The sequence below is a fragment of the Nicotiana tabacum genome, chromosome 5 (genome assembly GCF_000715075.1).
Source record: "Nicotiana tabacum cultivar K326 chromosome 5, ASM71507v2, whole genome shotgun sequence".
Lineage (NCBI taxonomy): Eukaryota > Viridiplantae > Streptophyta > Magnoliopsida > Solanales > Solanaceae > Nicotiana > Nicotiana tabacum.
Window position 1 is genome coordinate 65,351,876 of NC_134084.1, and position 27,266 is coordinate 65,379,141.

Here is a 27,266-nt window from a genome sequence, read left to right on the forward strand (position 1 = left end):
GGGATTTGAGGTCTTTGGTCTCCTTATATGGGCTTCCGCAATTTTCGCCTCATAAGCTAGCTTTTGGGGTTGAGTGATGCCCAATGTCCATTTATTACTTTCTTTGATTGATTTTTTATTGAAATCAAATTTTCCTCTAACTTTTTGATCGATATTTTTGAAACTTTGTAATGTTAAATTAAATAGTATATTTTAGTACTAAAAATATAGTCGTCCTTCTATTACCCCCACATTTAAAAAAAAGAAGGGGGAGGGTAAAAAGACAAAGACAGACAATAAAACTTGTTGTTGGAACCAACTTCTTTGATTAATTTGAGTGTTGCCTTACCAGCTTTCTTTTGATTAATGGTAAAATAATCAAAATATTAGACAAACTAGTGAGGTAAGAAAGTTGGTTGGCCAACCTTCTTTAGTACTTAGCTGTATTGTAGTAACCTTTTCTCTTCTCCTTTCTTGTGCCTTTTTTTTATGCTCAAGGAAACAAATAAAGTAAAAAGAAGAAAAAGAGAGAGTAGATTGGATATGTTGTGGCATCAAAGTCATGGCAAACTAAGATGACTTGACAGGCATATAGTATCACAAGCATTTAGAGCAGAAAGCCTACCGTTTCTATGTTGCAAGCTTAATGCACTGTTTTTTTAAGAAAAGCATATATTGCTTCTTATTTTACGTAGGCATATAAATTTTATTAAAATTAAATCCATAAAATAATTTGAATTATATTTTAAATTCAAGATATATTGGTCCAAATAAATATTATGGGCTAATATATAAATGAATTAATTATATATGTTCAATATATATGGATTAAATAAAGGAATTTTTACATATCTATACACTATTGGAAACTTTATTATCATCCCTACTCAAGTTTTACTTAATTACCTCCTATATACAAATTTATCAATTATATACACTTTAGGAATTAAATGAGTATCCCTTTATATTAGGAACCTTTCTCATCCTTATTCTGTCTCCCTCATGCGCTCTCTCTCTCCATCTCTCTCTCTCTCTCTTGTGCTCTCTCTCTATCTCTCAATCCCTAATTCCAGTAATGTAAAGCAAAGGAAAAGATAGCAGCAATTCTACCATTGACAGTCATTAAAAAGCTTTGAAGCTTTGAATTCGAATTTGGATTTTCAAAAAACATTATTTGTTTGAATTGGGTCTTGTTGCAAACAATTGGGAATTCTCTCTACGTCTCTCTCTATCTCTCAATCCCTAATTCCAGTAATGTAAAGCAAAGGAAAAAAGAGCAACAATTGCACCATTGACAGTCATTAAAAAGCTTTGAAGCTTTGAATTCGAATTTGGGTTTTCAAAACCCATTATTTGTTTGGATTGGGTGTTGTTGCAAACAATTGGGAATATGGTTTATAGTTTATATCTCAATTTTGAGGATGTTTTGGTGAAGATTAGACTTGATTTTGGCTGAATTTCAGATTGAAACTCGAAGAAGAAGAAGAAGAAGAAGAAGAAGAAGAAGAAGAAGAAGACATGACATACATTATACTTATGAAATTGTAGTATAATTGTAGTGAGATTTTCCCCAGAAAACTGTTAAGCCTAAAAGATGTGAAAACAATTAATATTTTTCCTTTAAAGCCTCATAGATTTTCTATACATTCTTTCGTTTCCTATAATTTAGTAGTTTGATATCGAAATTGACCAACTGTATTCGGGTTGGGTACGAATAGCTTCATACCAAACAAATGAGAATTGCCAAACCTTTTGTCCCTCTAAATCTATATACATTATATAATTTATCTAAACTTTATTTACAATTTTTCATACATTATTTCTACCCAATTATATACAATTACGAAAGTTGAACAATATTTGCATAAAAATTATATTTAAGTTGTATGACATTGTAGTTGTATATAACTGGGTAGAAATAATGTATGAAAGTTGTAGATAAGTTGTATAATATATAATAGTATTATGAAATTTGTTTTTACTATGTATAAATCAAATACAGAATATACAAAAGATGTATTGCATAAAATTTGTATTTAAGTGGTATGATATTGTAATTGTATATAATTGGGTAGAAATAATGTATGAAAAATTGTAAATAAAGTTTAGATAAATTATATAATGTATATAGATTTAGAGGGACAAAAGGTTTGGCAATTCTCATTTGTTTGGTATGAAGCTATTCGAACCCAACCCGAATACAGTTGGTCAATTTCGATATCAAACTACTAAATTATAGGAAACGAAAGAATGTATAGAAAATCTGTGAGGCTTTAACGGAAAAATATTAACTGTTTTCACATCTTTTAGGCTTAACAATTTTCTGGGGAAATTTCGTTCTTTAATAGCTGAACAGTGATACACATACTTCAGCAACTGCTGGACCTCCTGCCAACTTAAATGCTAATGAGGATGCCACGTAAATGAATAGTTAGCTTAGTTGTATCGGAAATTCAAAAAAAAAGAAAGAAGAAAGGCGGGAAAGCTAGTTAGGATGAATTTCAGCTCATTTGATCTTCCTTTTTCATTTTATTTGAATCCATTGTATTAGTCATATAAATAGGAGAAATGTAAGAGAAAACTATTATGATTTGAATATACAGAAACTTCAAACTTCTGCATCTCTTATCTCTTAATCTCTACTCCTTCTTCTCTACTTTTTCTTCTTCTGTTTCTCCATTCTACTTCTTCTCGTCAATTCTCACTATTCCCTCGATCGATACCTGCATTTTGGTATCAATTGGTATCAGAGCTCGTAGACAATGGGACCTCGAAGAACTGTTGAGGTGGTGACTGGAGCTCAACCAGCTGATTTGCAAGAGCAATACGAGGATCTAGCAGCGCAACAACTAGATCTCAGAGAGGAACTGGCTCAGAAACAGAAGGAATTACGGGATGAAATGGATAAACGTCATGCTGAGTTACTTCATATGGTAAGCTCCCTCAAAAATTCCTTTGATGGTTGGCAATTGAATCAGCAATCGAAGGACAGTGAGTCCACTTCAAAGGATAAGGATAAGGTTTTTCAGTCTGGACAGGGCATCTTAGGGCCTAATCCTTATTGTGCTAATGCAAATAGAAGTCATAATCTGTTTTTTCCTAGTTTTAATGGGGAAAATTTGAAGAGCAGGCTATATAGGATCGAGCAGTATTTCTCTGTCGATAAAACTCCTCTTAATCAAAGAGTGAGTTTCGTTGCCATGAGCTTGAATGATGAGGCCCTAGAATGGCATCAGTCCAATATGAAATGTCGTGAATTACTTGATATTCCTGGCTGGGATGATTATTTGGTTGCTTTGGTTGAAACATTTAGTGAAGAATTTTCTGATCCTATGTTAGAACTAAAGCAATTGAGACAAACTGGTTCCGTGAGAGAAGTTTAGTTTGCTTTTGCTCGACTCCTAGCTCAATGTGATTTATCTGTAGGTCAAGCTATCTCTTTTTTCAAAGGAGGACTCAAGAAGGAATTAGTAAACCCTGTAAAAATGCATGAGCCTCAAACACTTTCTAAAACTTACAGATTGGCTAGGTTAGGTGAGGCTACATTGGCTGCTAATGCTCGCGCACATAGGTCTAATTTTAGTGGACAATCTTCCCCTGTTGTGAAGTGACCTGTTTATGACTCTTCACCAGCCAGACCATAATTTCCTAATTCTGTCCCAAATACTAAATTGGCTTTACCTGCACCTAGAGCTCCAGTTGTCCCTAGGAATAGGAGAACAATTTCTCCTGCTGAGATGCAAGCTAAGAGGGCTCAAGGCTTGTGTTATTTTTGTGATGAGAAGTATACAGCTGGCCATCAATGTGCACTTCCAAAACAGTTGTTTGTATTGGACCTAGAGTATGGCGATGATGAGTGTTTGGAGGACTCAAACCTAAATACAGAGGGGAGATTAATCAGGAAGATTGGCCTGTCAGTGAGAATGATCCTCCTATGATCTCTCTATGTGCATTGAGTGGAATATAAGGTGCTCAAACTATACATGTGACTGGGTACCACAACAAGAGGCCTGTACAAATTCTATTGGATTGAGGTAATACTCACAACTTTATAGACTGTGAGTCTGCTAAAAGACTTGGCTGCACCATATCTTCTACTAAGGTTAGTTATGCTAGCCTTGGCAATAACTCTATGGAGGCTACATCTAAAGTAGTAAGGGATTGATTTTCAATGGAAGTTGCAGGGCACCTCTTATACTTCAGATTTGATAGTATTTCTAGTTGGGAGATATGATTTAGTTATGGGAGCCTTATGGATGAAAACATTAAGACCTGTCACTATGGACTATACTGATTTAACTATGTCTTTTACTTACCAAGGTAAGTTCGATTTGTTGAAGGGTGCTTCTGAAGAGTGCAAGCTGTCTAGCACTAAAGCTATCAACAAAAAGAATGGGGACTAGGTCCAACACTTTATGTTGTAGGTTTTAGTTGCTGAACCTAAGGTGCCTTCAGGAAATCAGTTCAATGCATTGCAACTTTCCAAAGGAATTCATGTTCCATATGTTATTGAGGACCTTCTCCATCAGTATCAGCAGGTGTTTGCAAATCCTACAACCTTACCCCCGCAGAGAGGTACATTTGATTACAGCATTCCCTTGTAGCCTGGGACTAAGCCTATCAATATTATACCTACAGGTACTCCTCCCTAAAGAAGGATATTATTGAAAAGCTGATTCAAGACATGTTGCAGTAGGGTGTGATTCAATATAGCAACAACTCTTTTGCTTCCCCAGTGGTATTAGTGAGAAAGAAGGATGGTACATGGAGGTTATGTGTTGATTATAGGGAGCTGAATCAATGCACTGTCAAGGATAAGTTCCCTATTCGTATCATAGATGATCTTTTGGATGAGCTAGCATGAGCAGTGATATTCTCTAAAATTGATCTTCGATCAGGCTACCATCAAATCAGAATGGTCCCAGTTGACATACCTAAGACAGCCTTCAAAACTCACCTTGGTCATTATGAGTATTTGGTTATGCCCTTTGGCTTAACCAATGCCGCTTCTACCTTTCAGTGTCTTATGAACCACTTATTCCAACCATTTTTGAGGAAATTTGTCTTAGTGTTCTTTGATGATATATTGATTTATAGTAAGAGCTTATCAGAACATACCTCTTATTTACAACAGGTCTTTAATGTTATGGTTGCTAACAACCTTCTAACCAAGCATTTTAAATGTGTTTTTTGGAGTTGCTAAGGTGGAATACCTAGGTCACTTCATTTCTAGTGAAAGAGTTTCTACTGATCCTAAGAAGATCATGGCTATTCAACAATGGCCTACCCCTACCACTATCAAGCAACTCAGAGGATTCCTTGGGCTTGCAGGGTATTACAGGAAGTTCATTAAGGATTATGGTCTTATTAGTCGACCATTGACTGAACTTCTAAGGAAGGATAGTTTTAAATGGTCTACTACTGCTGCTCAGGCCTTTGATGCACTGAAAATGGCCCTTACTACTGCACTTGTCTTGGCTTTGCCTGATTATTCTATTCCTTTTGTGGTGGAGACTAATGCTAGTGGTACTGGGATTGGTGCTGCTTTGATGCAGCTTGGCCATCCTATAGCCTTTATTAGTAAAGGATTGACTATTAGGCATGTTGCATTATCTGTTTATGAAAGGAAATTACTTGCTCTTATATTTGTTGTTACTAAATGGTCTCACTATCTCTATGGGCATCACTTCATTGTGAAGATTGATCAAAGGGCTTTGAAGTACTTGTTGGATCAAAAACTGCATATTGATTCACAACTTAGGTGGTTAGCTAAGTTGCTTCCCTTTGATTTTGAGATACAGTATAAAAAGGGGAAAGAGAATATTGCGGCCGATTCACTATCAAGGGTAGCTGGTGCTACATTAATGTCCCTCATGGTTTCTTCTGTGCAATATGACTTGTGGCAGGCTATATCAGATAGTTGGCAACATTATCCTGAGTTCAAAACTCTTATTGACTCCTTGGTGCTGACTCCTCACAAGCACTTTACTTGGATCAATGAGCAATTGAGGAGGAAGGGTAAGCTTGTAATTGGTAATGATGCTACTTTAAGGAAGAGGATCTTAACTCTATGGCATTTTACCCCTTCTGGGGGACACTCTGGTATTGATGCTACTACCAAAAAGGTGATGGCTTATTTTTATTGGAAGGGCACCAGAAAGGACATTTTGGATTTCATTCATAGCTGTGATACTTGCCAGAGGAACAAGTATGACACTTCTGCCTTACCCAGGTATTTTACAACCTCTGGCTATTCCTGCTATACCTTGGACTGACATTACTATGGATTTCTTAGAGGACTTACCTAAATCTAGAGGTAAGACTGTCATTTGGGTGATTATTGATAGACTTACTAAGTATGGACACTTTATTGCTCTTACTCATCCTTATACTACCCAGTCACTTACAACTGTGTTCATGGATTACATTTTTAAACTTCATAGGTTCCCAGCTTCTATCACAAGTGATAGGGATCCTATATTCATTAGTTCCTTCTGGAAGGAGTTCTTATCAGTTCAAGGTGTTACTATCCAATCTTTCACAGCCTATTATCCTCAAACTGATGGCCAGAGTGAGGTGCTCAATAGGTGTTTTGAAACATATTTGTGTTGTTTCTGTGCTGATTCTCCTATGGACTGGTGCTCCTTCTTGCCCATAACTGAATGGTGGTACAATTCCATCCCTCATTCTGCTATTCAAACCACCCCGTTTGAGCTTCTTTATGGTTATTCCCCCCTATACACCTTCCTTATCTCCCTGGTGACTCCTCTATTGACACTGTTGGAGATATCTTATTAGTTAGGGAATTCAAACTCCAATTAGCCAAATTCCATCTAGGCAGAGCTCAGCAAAGAATGCAAGCTCAAGCCAATAGTCACAGGACTGATCGTGTCTTTAAGGTGGGTGATTGGGTGTTTGTTAAGCTCCAACCTTATCGCCAATCTACACTCTCTCTTTTCCCCTATCACAAGTTGACCTCCAAATATTTTGGCCCTTATCCTATTGTTGAAAGAGTGGGTGTTGTTTCCTATAAGCTTCTTTTTCCTCCTAAGATTCAACTTCATCCTACATTTCAAATCTCTCAACTCAAATTTTGTTACTCGTTACCTTTCCACCACTGTGCACCCTCCTATATTGGACTTGGCTAGCCCTTTATGCCCTTCTCATGAATCTATCTTGGCAAGGCGGCTCATCAAAAAAGGGAATAAGGCAGTTGCTGAATACTTAATCAAATGGAATGACTTGGATGCCTCTCAAGCTACTTGGGAGCTGGCTTCAGATTTGCGCACAAGGTTTCCTCATTTCACCCTTGAGGACAAGGGTGTTGCTCATCGAAGGTGTATTGATACACATATTTCAGCAACTGCTGGACCTCCTGCCAACTCAGATGCCAACAAGGATGCCATGTAAATGAATAGTTAGCTTAGTTTTACCGGAAATTCAAAAAAAAAGGCGGGAAAGTTAGTTAGGATGAATTTCAGCTCATTTGATCTTCCCTTTTCATTTTATTTGAATCTATTGTATTAGTCATATAAATAGGAGAAATGTAAGAGAAAACTATTATGATTTGAATATACAGAAACTTCTGCATCTCTTATCTCTCAATCTCTGCTCCTTCTTCTCTACTTTTTCTTCCTCTGTTTCTCCATTCTACTTCTTCTCGTCAATTCTCACCATTCCCTCGATCGATACCTGTATTTTGGTATCAAATAGTGTCCTAAGGTGGAAGAAATTGCTGTAATTATTTGATTTGTTTTATGAAAAATGTTGACTGTTGGGAGTGTGAGCACATGATTTTTGCCTCACACGAATTACTCCAAAAGAATTCCCAAAATTAGGTTTTTTTCTTTAATTATTTGTTATTCTAGGAATTATTGTGCAATTTTCCTGATTGTTTGCATATCTTTGTGTGCATATCTAATTTTATTAATGCATTAAAAAATACAAAAAAATATAGCATATGCACTTAGGATTTGATTTTACATTTATTTATTTTTGGTTAATTTAGTAAAATGTTGTTTTACAAAAATGAAAAATTCACAAAAAATAACGCATTTTTGCATTTTAATGTTTAATGTCAAAATTTTGTGATTTTTCTTTTAATTTGATATTAATTATGTGTAATAATTATTATTTAGAATTAAGTAGTATTTTTGATAGGATGATTTGGTTTTATAATTTAATTTAGGATTTTAGTCTTAATTTTTTGAAAAAAAAAGGAAGAAAAGAAAAGAAAAAGAATTAAAGAGAAGGAAATCAGAAGTTGGGCCAATTTAATTTAAAATCCCAGGCCCAAATCAAATACCCACCAAAATCAGCCCAAAAACCATGTTTCACCCGGTTCAAACTTTTAGGTCTCTGAGACCAGAAACGACGTAGTATAGGGACATAACTATGTCGTTTCGATTTCAACAGATCTCAACCGTCCATTCATCTACATCCAATGACCAGAACTTCGCCCCATCGCCCGTATCTGATCCTGACCCACCCCTGAACCGGTCTTGTCCCATGAAACCCAAATGACCCCGTTTCCTATTTACGATTTAATCAGAGCCGTTGGATTCCAATCATCCAACGACCCTAATTAAATCAAATGTTTCAATATATCAACCCCCCCCCCAAACCCGGCCCTTCCCATCTCATTCCCCCATCTCTTCAGATACCCGATATAACGCCACCATGTACCGCCGCCTTCCGCCCACCGGAAATCGCCTCACGGCGGTTCCGATAGCCCAAATCACCCCATCTTTACACCATAGAATCCCCTCACTCCCCTCTTTCCGAATCCACAAACCTTATCCCTCAAATATCCCTGGAATCCCTCAAATTTCAGATCAAAGATCGGACACAAACCCTTTACCCAATCGACCCCAAACTGACACCCCATAACCTCCACAACCCCCTCATGCCCAATATATCATTAGTTTCCCTCGAATGTATCCAGAACTCCTCAAATATCAAATCTGAGTTCGAGCCTTAGAACCCTAAAATTCCGACCAGTGCATGAAAGATTATTTGGTTGGATTTCTGGGCTTATTCAAGCTTGTTTCATCACAAAATAATAACGCTCGTTTGTTCTACATCAGGAACAAACGTTTGGTATTATTTTGGGCTGATTCAGAGTGCCAAATCCAAGTTCGAGCATGTCCAGTGAGTTCTTTCCTAGTTTTTGTTTTTTTTCATTAGTGTTATTCTGATATTCGTCTTCCTCGTCTCTTTTTCTTTTTCTGGTCAATTTCAATTGAAATTCGATAAGTTCTTTTGTATAAATTATTTATGTTCACTGTTGTTTCTTTAAGATTTGGTTTTGTGGATTTGTTTTGTATAATTAGGATATCAACTTGTTTTAAGACTGTGAAATTGTATCTTGTTAATCACTTACTCAAAATAATTAGGATTAGTTCAATAGTTTGGTTTAACTTCTTTAATTATGTTGATAAGAACTGATTAATATAAGTATAATTCAAGTGTTTACCTACTTAAGAAGCTTCTAATAGTGGTAGGGTTGGGATTGCAATAGCTGTTTAAATTAAGAAAGCACTAAGCTAGTGGGTAGTTAAAAATGAAAAGGTGAATTGATAATGGAGGATACACTAAAATGAATGCCTATAAAAAGGCTGAACTTGAGAAGTGTTAAGGGACACGGACAAGAGAGATTCTGAAATACTGGAAATGAAGAAGAACACTTTCTTAAAAATACTAAAAAATAGAGAGTGATAGACATTGATAGAGAAGAGAGCTAAGAGATAGAAATAAAAAAATCAGAAATTGTTGCAGAATTTTAGGAAAATACACTGTTTCATTGAGCTCATTTGGTATTTTCTGAAGTTTTCCTCTAGTATGGAAGCAATTTCTGGTTAGCTGATACTAAAAAGGGTTTAATTCGAGTCTGGTTCGGGGTCTGCTGATTCATTGAGACTGAAATTAGGGTCTGGACTATTGTATCTCATCTTTTGGTTTCAAAACTAGTCTGCTGGTCCATTTTCTGGTGTTGAATGCTACTGTTGCTGCTGTTTACTGTGTTCACCCCTTTTTCCTTTTGTAATATCCAGGTACACTATCAAAACATATCATGGAATTGAGCATTGATTAGCATGTAGGGAGCTTTGGAAGTTCAAGTTCAAATTTGAATAGACTTCTTAAAGTTCTGATGTGGCTATTGTTAATTCTTACCATTATATGTGAATTAGATGCTTCATCTCATTTGATTTAATTTCTGGTTTGTGTTAAGTGTTGATTCATGCTAATAACTTAGTGTGATGTAGTTATTTAGATCTAGTGTATAATTTTAGAATATTGGGGTTATAATATTGTTTGAACTCTATGTAAATGAACGAACTGCTTTAAACTTTAAAATAGTATTGTTCAAGGCATGTCAAGCCTGCTATGTGGGAATTCGAGAATGAATTCATATGTGTTCAAGTTGTTAATGAGCATTAAGCCATGAAAATAGCCTCTCTAGATTTCAGATGGATCGTGTGTTTGACTGGAGTGAGCCCCTCTGTTTTCTGTTTTGATTCTTAAGCTTAATACTGATTGGAAACTCGAGTCTTGCTGATTTTGCTAGTCATTCTTTTTCTTAGAAGCTAGAAGATTGTTATGGTTAAAAGCATCTACTGTTTCTTTTGTACTCTCAGTTTGTCATATTTATCCTTAATGGTGTGGATATATTCAGTCGAAAATGTTGACTAATTAGTTAAGGGATTAAAGTTTCATGGTTGCTATCTTAACTGGTGCAAATATGTGGAACACTTAGCATGAATAAGCCTGTGTATCTTTTTTTTTAAATGAAATTTGGCTTGGTTATTTACATAATGTCTATTAAAAGGGAAGCCCAAAGCTATGTACTGTTCAAGCATGAGTCATTGTTTGATTTAAATTGATGTGAAGTTGTCTGCTGGGAATAGACTAAGCATTAAATTCGAACATTGCAAATTCAGTCATGTATTCAATATCGTTTGGGCCAAATGGATCAATTGGTCAAGTAGAGGCCTAGGCGACTTCAAATTAGTTTTGTAAAGCTCGGGATTTGGATTCACCTCGTTTGTCTTTAAATAATTCAAGGCGTCCAAGGGTAGGGACTCGATCTGCAGTCCTATTTTTCGTTGATGACCAAGCCGCCCCAAAAACTTGGGCCCAGGATTGGGCCTAAGATGGAATTGGTTACTTCCCTTTGTATATAGGGTCAGTGATTAAGGGAGTCAATATTTGGCTCAAGTTCAAAGATTTTATGAAAGATGTAGTGTTCCCTCATTTGTTAAGGTTGACGCATCAAAATTGGGTTGTCGATCAGTCCCTTTGCGCCAAACTCCCCTTCCCCTTTATGCATTTTTGGTTCTCGATTTGTACGGCATTGTGAGCCCAATGGTGCTCATGTTCGTCAAGTAATAGGCCATTAGCAATTGGGCTTCAGGCCAAGCCAACCCTTAGAATAAAATACAACGGATTCCGTGTGTTGTTTTTTTTATTAGCAAATTAAGCTTAAACTTTAGACGAAAGTAATTATAATTTCTTTAAGCCTTTCCTTAATTACTTAATTGGGCTCTTGAAAGTGCGCCATATTAGGCAAGATGTAGTTATGTCCCACAAAAGCGTAGTTTGAATTTACTTTAGAAAATTAGAATCGAGGTGCGTCGTACCAAATAAAATCTCAAAATGTATGACCCTCAGATAATTAATACTAACTCTTTTAAAACCGAGGTGTGCCATCAATTGAATTTTTTATAGCCTCCGCAAATTTCTTTTGTTATTTTGAACGATTGTAGTTTGCTTTAAAACCGATTTAGATTAGTATTGTGATTATGTATACGCTCGCGTAACATAATTGCAAATTTAAAAAAAAAGACTCGAGGGATGCGTTCGCGCAACTTCAACTAAATTTTTTTGAAATAAACAAAAGCGTTATTAATTGTGGACACGTTCGCGTGACATGATTTTTTGACACGCCAAAAGGAAAGAGTATACGTACGCGTAACTCAATTCTTTATTTACGAATAAATCAAGTGATTTAAAAAGGGGTTTAATAGTTGAAAATGCACATAGGTTCAAAATTGTTTTAAAATCAGATAATAGGCTAAATACAATAGTTGAACGACCGTGCTAGAACCACGGAACTAGGGAATGCTTAATACCTTCTCCCGGGTTAACAAAATTCCTTACCCGGATTTCTGTGTTCACGGACTGTATAACAGAGTCAATCTTTCCTCGATTCGGGATTTGAAACCGGTGACTTGGGACACCATTAAAATATCCCAAGTGGCGACTCTGAATTTAATGTAAATAATCCCATTTCGATTGTCCTTTAATTGGAAAAACTCCCTTATTCACTCTTTCCCGGGGGTGTAGGTAAAAAGGAGGTGTGACAGCTCTGGTGACTCTATTGGGGATCGAACCCAGAATCTCTGGTTCAGGGTTCAAGAATTCGAGCTTACAGTAACTGTTATATTTGGCTTTATTATTTTTTCATGTCTGTGTTTAATGTGCGAAATATTGCTTTTTACCGCTTTGATATTATCTGAACTGTATATATAAACTATTACGAAACCCTTCTTATTTCTGAGTCTTCTGAATTTATGGTGCACACGTGCGTGTGGCCCACCTTTCTGTTAGAGGTTATACCAAATAGAACGAAGTTGGTCCAAGTAACTAGGCCGGGTAGACTTTCGTGCTCCCGGTACGTTACCCCCACTTCGGCTCGAGCTGTCCGCTTGGGAAAGCCAAGTCTAGAACAGTATACCCCAAGTTTAACACTTAGAATAACTCAGCTTCATGCCGGATCCCTAGTAGGAACGTTTGTTTGCATCATGTGCATTTGACTTCGGAGACTCAACACAGGGGTTGGGTCTGTCTAGGGCAGTGTACCCTGAAATGAAAAGACCATCCTGATGCATCTTACTTGCATTCATTTGTTTCGAATTTGCATGTTGATCAGCTTATAGGAAAAGTTAGAAAAGGAAAATCAAGGTGAGGACCGAGAAAGAAAATTGGTTGTTTTTCGAAAAAAAAAACAATTTCCAAAATATTTTGAAATTCTTTCGAAATTTTGAAAAAACAAAAGAAGGAAATTTTGTGTGTATTTTAAAAAATAGTTTTATTATTACGAACTACGTAAGTTTGATTCTCGCCGGATGTGAGATATGTAGGCAACCCACATCGGGCCCAGCTATTTTAATAAAAAAGAAAGAGAAATAGATAATAAATATATCAAACGTGGGTACATAAATGTCGTTGTGTTGTCATAAATAAGGCGATGTCATTCTTGTCCAAAATATGCTGAATGTCCCCAAAAGGGCGTCGAAAGGCTGTTTTGCAAGAACAGCCGCCTTTGGTCATTTTTAAAAAATATATATATAAATAAATAATAAAAAAAATTGCCAGTTAGCAAACACAACCTTTAAATCTTCTTCATCGAAGTGTTTTTCTTTATGAATTTTTTTTTCAAAATGAGTCTTGATTTTTGTTTTTAAAATTAAAATCACTCGCAGGTACAAAATGAGCACCATCCAAAACCCACCGTTCACAGATGTAGATAAGTTTCTATTTCGGCTTCAGATGTGATGGTATGAATTAGGAGGAGATGGTCAGAAATGGGTCATTAAGTATTTGGGAGCTCTCACAGATATTATGAAAGTTAAACCACGCGATGATTTGATTACGGCACTAGTGACTTTTTGGGACCCTGTTCACAATGTCTTTCATTTATCTGATTTCGAGCTTACTCCCACATTAGAAGAAATAGCTGGATATTCCGGTTTTGACGGAGATTTGAGAAACCAGAATCTTATATTCCCAAAAGCTCCCTCAGTACATCGATTCTTGGGTCTTCTGAATATCAGTAATCAAATCATAAAAAGTAACGTTGTCAAAGGGTGTTGTTCTTTCAACTTCCTATATTCAAGGTTCGGAAAGCCGGATGGATTTGAAATTCATGAAAAGGGTCTTACTAACAAACAAAACAAAGACACCTGGCAGATTCACCGTCGCTTCGCTTTCATAGTGGCTTTTCTGGGAATTATGGTCTTCCCAAACAAAGAGCGGAAGATTGATATTCGTATAACTAGAGTCGTACAAGTCCTCACTACCAAAGAACATCACACTCTTGCCCCGATCATTCTCTCAGACATTTATTAGGCGTTGACTTTGTGTAAATCTGGGGCAAAATTCTTCGAAGGGTGCAATATTTTGTTGCAAATGTGGTTGACTGAACATCTCCGATATCACCCCAAGTTCATGAAGTATGGTCCGAGCAAGGACAATTTTATTGAGAGTTATGAAGAAAGAATAAAAGATTATAAATCTCCAGAAGGGGTGGAAGCCTGGATATCCCATTTAAGATCTTTAATGGCAAGTCAAATTGAGTGGACTTTGGGATGGCTCCTCGTAAGAGAGGTGATACACATGTCAACCTTAAAGAGTTATTTGTTGCTGTTGGGTTTAAGAAGTGTCCAGCCGTATGCGCCACAGAGAGTTCTAAGACAGCTTGGGAGATACCAAGTGGTGCCTGATGATGAAGATTTGACTGTGCAAGTGATTGAGCTACACCCTGAAGCCACTCTCCCTGAGGCTTTAATCCAGCGGATTTGGAATGGTTGTCGATACTTGAAAGATGATACCCAAGTTCCAGATCCTGTGAAAGGTGAGATAAATCCGGGTTATGCTAGGTGGTTTGAGAAAAGATCCCGTGTGGATGATGCACCAGAACCTGATCCTAGAAGGCCCATAAAAAGACCGCATGTTCAAGCCTTTGATGACAAAATCCAAGAACGGTTGGCTTGGGGTGAAAAGGAAAAGGGGTACAAAGCAACTATTCATGCCTTAGAAGAAAGCCTGAGGAACCTCAATTTGGAGAAAGACTTACAAGCAAAAGAAGCAGAAGGTGAAAAGAAGAGTCTGATTAGCGAGAATAAAACTCTCCGCGATTAGTTTCAATAGATGAAGAAAGCCTCTGAAGTGCCAGTGAGAAGTTAGAAAGATCAGAAAATCATTGCCAATCTGATGGAAAAATGCAAGATTATGACTCTATCTTAACAAAGACTGAAAAGGCGTTAGACAAAGCTAAGGAAAAAATCATACAGTTAAATGAGGAGGCCAAATCTAGTAAGGAACGCCAAGTAATGAGATGTGAAGAAGAAATGGCTTAATTCAAGAGAGAGAAGGACCATTGGATACATTCAGAAGCTCAACTCCATGCACAGTTGGAAGAAATGAGAAGGTACAATAGAGAACATCAGCACGCAGATATTGATAGGGAGAGAGCACAGGCAAGACTCGATCATGCCAGACTTCGGGCTCAATTGGAGTCGGCTTTAGATCGCGAAGGCCATATAAGAGATATAACCACCACTCGCCAACAACAGTTACAAAACCAAGACCAGAATCTCCAGGACTTCAGAGCACAAATCCATGATTTGGCTATTTACACCTCTCAAAGTTATGTAAACTGCCAAGGGATGGATTATGAGAGGTTTATAGAGCATGCACCTACTTTTGCCCGTCATCTTGCAATGGAGTTAGAGAGGATGTACCCTAAACTAGGAGTTCAGCCGGGTCAAGCCCCACCGTGAGTAGATGTTCCAGTGATTAAAAGCAAAAGATTGTGGAGTGAAGCGTGGTCATAGTTGTTAAAACTTTTCATATAATAGTCATGTTTTAGTTTAAGTCCATGTTGAGTCTTTTAAACCATTTTTTTTAAAGTATTGTCCAAATGTAATGTCATTTCTGTCTTTGTACTGTTTCGTTTGTTACAATAAATAAAAGTAATAATAATTGTTTCCACCAGAACTACGCTCGGTCTGATTCATGCAGGGTCATGATACGTAGACAATCTTCATAAGATTCGACCACAACCAAAAGAAAAGAATAAAATGAAAAAAGGGGAGGGAAATAAAAGATAGGCGTGAGTGACAATAAAAGAGAAAGGTCAGGAAAAGCTGGGATGACACAAGCAACCGAGCAAATACATGGTAGAAATGACTAATTACCTAGGTGCATTGCATCCCTATGTGTGGTTGCTTATTTGTTAAAACTCTAATCACTAACAAGTTTAGTTGTTGTTACCAGAATTCAAGCAGTTAGTACACCTAAGCATACTGGCAACCCACCCCTACCAAACCAGATCCAAAGGAGAAATAATCATGTCTATCCCAGATGTAGACACCAGTGTCATTGAAGGAAAAGAGTTCGACGTTAACGCCATAAAAGAAGAGATGTACAAATTAAAACAACAAATGGCCGAAATGAATCAGGCCTGGGCTAAAGGACAACCGCCATCCGCCTACCCGGCTAACCCTACCTTCACTCCACCACCGGCTCAAACTCAGGATCATCCTGCCACCGTCTATCCTCGAGCTTTCCATTTACCAACACTACCGGGGCACCACTTCTCATACACCACAATCTCCACCCCTAAACTGATTCCATACCCCCCTCCACCAGTAACTCCTATATTCGTAGCATCTCTACCAGCTACACTCCACAAATCTCCTAGCGAGCCTATGTTCCAAGTCCAAGACAACCAATACTACCCCTCAGAGCCCACTTTCAAAGCTCCAGAAACCCTTTCCTATACTCCTCACTTTGACCTCCCGATAGAAGCTGATAAACCAGTCAAAAATATCGAACAGGAGGAGATGTTCAGGAAAGTTAAAAGCTTAGAACAATCATTCAGAGACATGCGGGGGTTGGGAGGGCAAGTCAGTATGGCCTACAAGGACCTATGTCTGTTCCCGAATGTGCAATTACCGACAGGTTTCAAGATGCCCAAGTTCGATCTATACAACGGGCACAGCGATCCAGTAGCCCACTTGAGGGGTTTTTGCAGCAAGATGAGGGGAGCTAGAGGAAAAGATGAATTGTTAATGGCTTACTTCAGTCAGAGTTTGAGTGGATCAGCATTGGAATGGTATACCCTCCAAGACCATGGGAGATGGTACACATGGGATGATCTGGCGTAAGCATTTGCTTGTCACTTTCAATACAATCTTGAGATCATTCCAGATCGACTATCCTTGACTAAACTTGAGAAGAAGCACAGTGAAAGCTTCAGAGAATATGGTTTCAGATAGAGGGAGCAAGCAGCAAGAGTAGATCCCCCAATGAATGAAAGTGAGATGGTAGATTACTTCCTACAGGCTTTGGAACCTACTTACTATGGCCATTTGGTCTCAGCTGTGGGAAAGTCATTCAACGAAGTAGTAAAGATGGGGGGAATGGTAGAAGAAGGCCTCAAGTCGAATAAAATCATGAGCTATTCGGCTATCAAAGCGACTACTCAGGCTATTCAGGGCGGCATATGAGGGATTGAGAAGAAGAAGAGAGAGGAAGTAGCAATGGTTGATTCAGGAACGTGGTCCGGATCTAGAGGTTCGCCTTACCACTACAATCAACCTCGATACCACCAACAAACATATCACCACAATCCATCCCAACACTACTATTCCCCACCAGAACCTCATTTTTCCGTCCACCATGCACAAGCATACAACCAACCTCCTGCCCACACTCAATGGCGTGCTCCTGTCCTACCAAATACTTATCCACATCCACGAGCCTACTAAAACACTCCCGGACCAAGTTTCAGGCCTAGTCAAGCATTCAAGGGTGAAAGGTTGCAGAAAAAGAAAACCTTTACTCCGTTGGGAGAATCATACACTAGTCTGTTCCACAGGCTAAAACAACTAGATATGCTAAGGCCGATGCGGTCCAAACTGCCAAATCCTCCTCCAAAGAATCTTGACTATACTGTCAGTTGTGAGTATTGTTTTGGTACTCCGGGTCATGATACAGAAAAATGCTGGCACTTGAAAAGTGCGATACAGGAGCTTATTGATACCAATAGAATTGAAGTTCAAGCTCCCGAAGCACCCAATATCAACAGGAATCCGATGCCAGCCCATCAGGAGGCAAATATGATCGAAATAATGCATGCGGAGGGGGAACCCAAGAAGCCATCATAGACCATCATGATGATTCAGTCTAGTGGAGTCAAGACAGATGAACAATCAGCAGATGAGAAGTTGGTGCTCAAGTAGAGGAAAAAGAGTGTTGAGCCATCTGTGGCAGTTGAGAAGGGGTCTTTAAGCAAAGTTGCAACGAAACAGGAAGGGGTGAAGGTGATTGTACCGGGAGCGGCCAACAAACCCATCATAATCGTGGAAGGAGCCCGCGCAGATTGGGTTATTATCAAGCCAGTAACCCAGTTACCAATAATCAACAGCAAGGCTATTCCATGGAATTACAAACGGGTAACAGTGATGTACAAAGGGAAGGAAGTCAAAGAAGAAATCTGTGAAGTACAGGGTTTGACTCGCTCGGGAAGGTGTTTTACTCCCGAAGAGTTAAGAAGAGCTAAAAATAATCTAGCACTCATAAAGAAAGCCGTAACTGAAGAAGAAGCAGAAGAATTCTTGAGGAAGATGAAGCTACAGGACTACTCTATTGTGGAACAATTAAGAAAAACTCCTGCTCAAATTTCCCTATTGTCATTATTGATCCATTCGGATGAGCACCGTTAAGCTTTAATGAAGATCTTGAATGAGGCACACGTTCCCGATAAGATCTCCGTGAATCACTTAGAAAAAATAGCCAAGAAAATCTTCGAAGTAAACAGAGTCACATTTTCTGATGATGAATTGCCTGTAGAAGGTACTGAGCACAACAAAGCTCTTTACCTCACATTAAAATGTGAGAACTTTGTGGTGACCCGGGTATTGGTTGACAACGGGTCAAGCGCAAACATCTGTCCTCTCTCCACTCTAAGCAAGTTGAAAATAGAAGATGAGAGGATCCATAAGAACAGTATTTGCGTGCGGGGATTTGACGGCGGAGGTAAAGATTCAGTTGGGGACATAGTGCTAGAGCTGACGATAGGGCCAGTTGAGTTCACAATGGAGTTTCAGGTGCTGGATATAGCTGTTTCCTATAATTTGCTGTTGGGTCGACCATGGATCTATGCCGCTAAAGCAGTCCCATCAACATTACACCAGACAGTCAAATTTGAATGGGATAGACAAGAAATAGTGGTGCATGGGGAAGACAGTTTATGTGCTCGCAGCAATGCCATTGTACCGGTCATTGAAATGGAAGATGACCTGGGACCATGGGTCTACCAGGTTTCTAACATGATATTGGTAGAGAAAGTTCCGGAGGGGAAATACATTCTAAATCCAAAGATAACCGTCGCATCAGTCATGGTAGCCTATGAGATGTTGAAGAATGGTTTTGTACTCGGTAAAGGTTTGGGCTCATCTTTGCAAGGCATCATACAGCCGGTGTCCCTTTCTGAAAACTTGGGAACGCTTGGTCTGGGATTCAAGCACACTGTCACAGACATAAGAAAGGCCAAAAAGCTAAAATAGAAGACATGCGTCCTTCCAAAGCCAGTCCCACGCCTTTCCAAATCATTTGTCAAGTCCGGTACCAGAAGTCGCCCAGTAACAACAATTCCCAGTTCTATGGTTAATCCTGACGTGGAGTTAATTGAAAGATTTGAAAAGTTGTTTGACGGTGTGAACATGGTGGAAAGTGGTGAAGGTCCTAGCAACGCAGAAATTCATTTCGTTGGGCCAAAAACAAAGCTTAATAATTGGAAAGCCACTCCTCTCCCCATTCGAAAGGAGTCTTCATAGTTTATTTTGATTTTTCTTCAGTTTGTCTGGATTATTCCAGGGTTGTAATCCAGATTTTTATCTTTCAGTCTGTTTGAAGTGTGCAAACCTTGTTATCTTTCTTCATTCAATAAAATGTAGTTTCCCTTTCTTTATCATTCCTGATAGTTTTTCTTTTGTTTTTCTTTCCTTTTCTGTACAGTTCTTTTTACGCCGGCTCTAATGATATGGCATGCATAAGGAATCCTCAGCCCAGTCTTAAAAATCAATCTGATTTCGAAATAATAGTTCAAGAAGTAGATTGTGATTACGAATCAGAATACGATGAGGATGAGGCCTTCGAAGAGATTAGTAAGGAGTTAATTCACTTCGAAGAAAAACCCAAACCCAACCTGAATGACACAGAAGTCGTCAATATAGGAGACACAGATAATATCCGAGAGACTAAAATAAGTGTCCACCTCGAGCCAAAGATCCGGGAAGAGTTAATCAAAGCACTCATCGAACTCAAAGATATTTTTGCATGGTCATATGACGACATGCCGGGTTTGAGCACTGATTTAGTGGTCCACAAATTGCCCACTGATCCAGTATTTCCTCCCGTCAAGCAAAAGTTGAGGAAATTCAAAACTAATATGAGTGTGAAAATTAAAGAAGAAATCACCAAACAGTTGGATGCAAAGGTCATTCGGGTCACTCGATATCCTGTTTGGTTGGCTAATGTCATGCCTGTGCCAAAGAAAGACGGCAAGATCAGAGTATGCGCTGATTACCGTAGTCTCAACAAAGCAAGTCCGAAGGACAACTTCCCACTACCCAATATCCACATTTTGATCGATAATTGTGCCAAGCATGAGATAGGATCTTTTGTGGATTGCTATGTCGGGTATCATCAGATTCTAATGGATGAAGAAGATGCAGAAAAGACGGCATTCATCACGCCGTGGGGAACTTATTGCTACAAGGTAATGCCATTTGGTTTGAAGAACGTCGGGGCAACTTACATGAGAGCAATGACTACGGTGTTTCATGATATGATACATAAGGAGATTGAGGTATACGTGGATGATGTGATCATAAAGTCAAAGCGTCAAGCCGACCACGTTGGGTATTTGAGGAAATTCTTCCTGAGACTTCGCAGGTACAACCACAAACTTAACCCTTCCAAGTGCGCATTTGGTGTTCCATCCGGAAAGCTATTGGGATTCATAGTCAGCCGGCGAGGCATCGAGTTGGACCCATGAAAGATCAAAGCCATCCAAGAATTGCCACCTCCGAGAAACAAGACTGAAGTGATGAGTCTGTTAGGGAGGTTGAACTACATCAGCAGGTTTATTGCTCAGCTCACGACAACTTGTGAGCCTATTTTCAAATTGCTAAAGAAGGATGCTGCGGTCAAGTGGACTGATGAGTGTCAAGAAGCATTTGATAAGATAAAAGGATACTTGTCAAACCCACCTGTGCTGGTTCCGCCAGAACCAGGAAGACCTTTGATTCTTTACTTGACAGTCTTGGAAAATTCATTTGGCTGTGTACTGGGGCAGCATGACATTACCGGCAGAAAGGAACAGGCTATCTACTATCTTAGCAAGAAGTTCACGGCTTATGAGGTTAAGTACACTCATCTGGAAAGGACATGTTGCGCCCTAACTTGGGTGGCTCAGAAATTGAAACATTATTTGTCATCCTACACTACTTACCTCATTTTGCGCTTGGATCCGTTGAAGTATATCTTTCAAAAGCCTATGCCGACAGGGAGACTTGCAAAGTGGCAGATATTGCTCACAGAGTTTGACATCATCTATATGTGTCGGACTGCAATGAAAGCCCAAGCATTGGCCGATCATTTAGCTGAAAACCCGGTCAATGAATATTACGAGCCATTGAGAACTTATTTTCCCGATGAAGAAGTGATGCATATCGATGAACTGGAGTAAATTGAAAAAACAGGTTGGAAACTTTTCTTTGATGGGGCTGCCAACATGAAAGGATTCGGAATAGGAGCTGTGATTATTTATGAAACAGGGAATCACTATCCTATTACGGCTCAGCTTCGGTTTTATTGCACCAACAATATGGCTGAGTATGAAGACTGTATTTTGTGTCTAAGGCTAGCTGCAAACATAGATATCCAGGAAGTCTTGGTCTTGGGAGACTCGGATCTTCTGGTACATAAAATTCAAGGAGAATGGGAAATGCGAGATTTGAAGCTCATACCGTACCGACAATGCTTGCATGATCTTTGTCAACGGTTTCGATTAGTGGAGTTCAGGCATATTCCAAGGGTCCATAATGAGGTCGCCAATGCTTTGGCTACCTTGGCATCAATGTTTCACCATCCGGACAAAGCTTATGTCGATCCTCTGCATATTCAAGTCCGAGATCAGCATGCTTATTGTAACATGATTGAAGAAGAACTTGATGGCGAACCATGGTTCCACGATATCAAGGAGTACATTAGAATGGGGATATATCCAGTGCAAGCTACGGGGGATCAAAAAAGAACAATTCGATGGTTGGCAAATGGATTCTTCTTAAGTGGAGGAGTTTTGTATAAGAGAACACCAGACCTTGGATTATTAAGATGCATAGATGCTAGACAAGCTACAACTGTCATGTCCGAAGTACATTTAGGAGTCTGTGGACCACATATGAGCGGATATGTGCTGGCAAAGAAATTCTTCGATCAGGCTATTATTGGCTTACCATGGAGCGAGATTGTATAAATTTTGTGCGCAAATGTCATCAGTGCCAGATACACGGAGATTTGATTCATTCTCCACCATCGGAATTGCACACAATGTCGGCACCATGGCCCTTCGTTGCCTGGGGCATGGATGTCATTGGACCAATTAAGCCAGCAGTATCCAACGTGCACAGGTTCATTCTGGTAGCCATTGATTATTTCACCAAATGGGTTGAGGCCAAAACTTTCAAATCGGTGACCAAGAAAGCAGTGGTCGATTTTGTTCACTCAAATATCATCTGTCGATTCGGAATCCCAAAGGTGATCATCATAGATAATGGTGCTAATCTTAACAGTAACTTGATGGAAGAGGTATGTCAATAGTTTAAGATTACACATCGCAATTCTACCCCATATCATCCCAAGGCGAATAGAGCAGTCGAGGCAGCCAACAAAACATAAAGAAGATACTTCGGAAAATGGTAGAAGGTTCGAGGCAATGGCACAAAAGATTACCATTTGCGTTGTTGGGATATCGCACTACTGTTCGTACTTCGGTAGGTGCAACTCCTTATTTATTAGTATATGGCACTGAAGTAGTAATATCTGCAAAAGTTGAAATCCCTTCCCTTCGGATTGTCACTGAGGCTAAGATTGATGATGATGAGTAGGTCAAAACCCGTTTGGAGTAGTTGAACTTGATTGATGAAAAAAGATTGGCAGTAGTATGTCATGGCCAGTTATATCAAAAGAGAATGGCAAGAGCATACAACAAAAGGGTGCGTCCTTGAAAATTTGAAGTGGGTCAACAAGTGTTGAAACGTATCCTTCCACATCAGGTTGAAGCAAAAGGCAAGTTCGCCCCGAATTGGCAATGGCCATTTATTGTAACCAGAGTATTGTCTAATGGTGCTCTATGTTTAACAGATATCGAAGGAAAATGTATAGACATGGCCATCAATTCCGATACAGTCAAGAGATATTATGTATGATTTCTTTGTTATAATTGTTGATTGTTTGTACCGGGCATTGTTTCGAAGATTGAAATGACGAAGGCAATTCGTTCTACTATCTAAACACTTTACCATTTGTTCCCCCTTTTGATCTTTATTTATTTATTTCATACCCCTCTTTTGGAATCAATAACGAAAAAGAGAGAGAAGAAAGAAAAAGAGAAAAAAAAAGAAAAGAAGTGAAAAGAGAAAGTATAACAACACGGAAATTCAAGTGTGAACTATGTTTGACCTGATTCCTGTTAAGGATATGTAGGCAGCCTCACGGTTTGGTCATAGTAAAATAAAATATCAAAAGATCCCCAAGCAAGAAACTGGGGCAGAAGTTGTACTTATAATAAGAAATGTGATTCCAAGAGTTGTAATTTTAAACCCATGTCAAATTGTTTTGAGCCTTTGATACCCTTTCTTTCTAACCCATCCAAAAGCCCACATTACGGTCCGAAGAAAGACCTTCTGATCAGTCTTCAAGAGATGCCAAGTGGAGCAAATAGAGGTGATTCATATCAGGATAACACTCTGGTCCAAGCAGGAAAAGTAATGAAAATGAGAAAATCTTATTGGTGAAAACCCTCATGGGCACCATGAGGCGAAGAAAGCTGAGAGAAAGTAAAAATGAGAGAGTCTTATTGGTGAAAACCCTCATGGGCACTATGAGGCGACGAAAGCTGAGAGAAAGTAAAAATAAGAGAGTCTTATCGGTGAAAACCTTCGCGGGCACCATAAGGCGACAAGGAATTGAGGAACAAACGAATGAGAGAGGTTTGTCGGTGAAAACCCTTCAGGACACTGCAAGTCGAACAAGGTCCGTAAGTTGGCGGAAAGTAAAATTGGGTTGTGGAAATCTTGGAGAACAAAGAGATTGGTTAAATAGACTGGGCTGATTAATCCAAAATGCATACCATGATCATTGGTGTCAGTGACTCCACTCAGATAAGTTCCTTTTTCTTATCTCCAACAGTCATCCAAATTTGGATTTTCTTCTTTATTCTTAATTCTCAAAATCGTCGCATTTCATTGCTGTTAATTTTTACTACTCTAAAGCTCTTCCAAGGTTAGCCTTGTTCCAACAAATAAGAAGGAATGCCAAAGTGTAATACCAGATTCAAAATTGCACAAAGCAAAATACGGCTAGGACATGATGGAGATAATATGATGAAAAGTGGGACCTAGGGTGTAAGCAAAGGTTAAATCGGTGGAATGGTTTAGTAATGTTATGAGAGATGTATGGTTATGAATAAAAGGGTCAGAAGTGAAAAACAACAGTTGGGGATCCTGCAGTTAAGGATCAGTCATGAGGTCAAAACAGTCCTTTCGACCAGTTCAAGGCAGTCTGTTGAAGCAAAGCATGGCAAAGAGAAAACCATCCCCAGCAAGAATGCCACAACTAACCACCACGTTTTAAACTGACAAGATTTTCTTTGATTTGAAATAGGGGCAAAGATGGCATTTATTTTAGGAAGCACCCTGTGAGGAAAGCAAGTACCATGCAGGTTTGATCGTATAAATTCTCAGGACCCTCCTAGAAAATGGGACTTAGCTTTAATTCAAAACATTCATGAGTACAAGATCTAGCATAATCTCTACTTCATGAAAAATATAAGTTGGTTTGAATTTTTCATTTTTTTAAGACAAGACTCAATTCGAAACTTCAGGACCCTCCTGGAAAATGGGACCTAGGTTAAAATCCAAAAAAAACATAAGTAGTGAATATAGGACAAATGAGCACCAAAAGGGATATAAGTTGGCTTCAAAGTTCGCATAAGAGTTTTCAGGACCCACCTGAATAATGAGACGTAACTTTAAGCATTCCATTAGATAAGTAAGTGTTGTTATAAGAGAGTACAATTTAGCCATAAAATTGTCACTCTTAAGATAAGACTTGATTTAAGAGTTGTCAGGGCCCTCCTGGATAATGGGACGTAGTTTAAAACTAGCTTCGATAACAAGATTTAGCATAAGACATACCTTCAGTAGATATAATTTAGCTTTAAAATTGTCGTTTAATTAAGAGTTGTCAGGACCCTCCGGGATAATGAGGAGTAGTTTAAGACCTTCTTAGATAACAAGATTTAGCGGAAGTCATACCTTTAAAAGATATAGCTTAGATTTAAAATTGTCGTTTAGTTAAGAGTTGTCAGGACCCCCTGGATAATGGGACCTAGCTTTAAAATTCTTAGTAATATTTGATAATATGGTTCAGTTTAACACTCACAGATGCGCCCAGCTACCAAATTGGGGCAGAAAGTTTTCTTTTGTTTTGTCTATTTTTGTTGAAGTCAGGTGTCCATCTAAAGAACAGGAAGAACAACACGGATGTTAAAGATAAGAGCGTGACCAGGTACTAGCAATCAGGCGTCCACCTGGAGAACAAGGAACGACAGTTGAAGTATCAGCAATCAGGCGTCCACCTGGAGAACAAGGAAGAACAGTTGAAGTATCAGCAATCAGGCGTCCACCTGGAGAACAAGGAACGACAGTTGAAGAATCATCAATTAGGCGTCCACCTGGAGAACAAGGAAGAACAGTTGAAGTATCAGCAATCAGACGTCCACCTGGAGAACAAGGAACAACAGTTGAAGTATCAGTAATCAGGCGTCCACCAGGAGAATAAGGAATGACAGTTGAAGTATCAGCAATCAAGAGTCCACCTGGAGAATAAGGAACGACAGTTGAAGTATCAGCAATCAGGCGTCCACCTGGAGAACAAGGAAGAACAGTTGAAGTATCAGCAATCAGGCATCCACCTAGAGAACAAGAAACAACAATTGAAGTATCAGTAATCAGGCATCCACCTGGAGAACAAGGAACAACAGTTCAAGTTTCAGCAATCAGGTGCCCACCTGGAGAGCAAGGGAGTACAGTTCAAGTTTCAGCTTTCAAGTTCTTACTGATATTTGGTAACATGATTTAGTTTACACTCACATATGTGCCCAGCCACCAAATTGGGGCAGAAAATTTTCTTTGTTTTGTCTATTTTTGTTGAAATCAGGAGCCCACCTGGAGAACAAGGGAATACATTTCAAGTTTCAGCAGTCATGAGCCCACCTGAAGAACAAGGGAATGCAATTCAAGATTCAGCAATCAGGCGCCCACCTGGAAAGCAAGGAATACACTTCAAGTTTCGGCAATCAGGCGCCCACCTAGAGAGCAAGGGAATACAATTCAAATTTCAAGTAATCAGGCGCCCACCTGGAGAACAGAGGAAAGGAAACAATAGTCAAAGGAAGACATTTAAAAGGTTCAACAATCAGGTACCCGCCTGGAAGAGAGGAAAAGCATCTCAAAAATACAATTCAAGTCAGCAACAAAGGAACTTTTGAAGAAAATACAAGTCAACAAGGCAACAACAGTCACAAGACCAAGTTTGAAAATAAATCTTTGTAAAGCATATATTATAGCTTAGTCTAGCTTCTTCATTTTGTCATGGTGTCATAAGGAGGTCAGTAAGCAGTATCAGCAGCAGCATCAGTAACAGTGAAATCACAGCTTCATGGTAGTCCCAGCTACTGAAACTTTCCGAACAACATTGACCTGATTCCTTTATAGCCAAGGATATGTAGGAAACCTTTGAAGCAGAGGTTCGGTCAAATCTTTCAAAAAAATGCTTCCCACGGAATATTCAAACGGGCAAAAATCGCTCGTATCCGCTCACTTTATCTTTGCACGAAAACTCTTCGTGTTTCCGGGCAAAGAGGGGCAACTGTGAGCACGTGATTTTTTCCTCACACGAATTACTCCAAAAGAATTCCCAAAATTAGGTTTTTTTCTTTAATTATTTGTTATTCTAGGAATTACTGTGTGATTTTCCTGATTGTTTGCATATCTTTATGTGTATATCTAATTTTATTAATGCATTAAAAAATACAAAAAAATATAGCATGTGCACTTAGGATTTGATTTTACATTTAGTAAAATGTTGTTTTACAAAAATGAAAAATTCAAAAAAAATAACGCATTTTTGCATTTTAGTGTTTAAAGTCA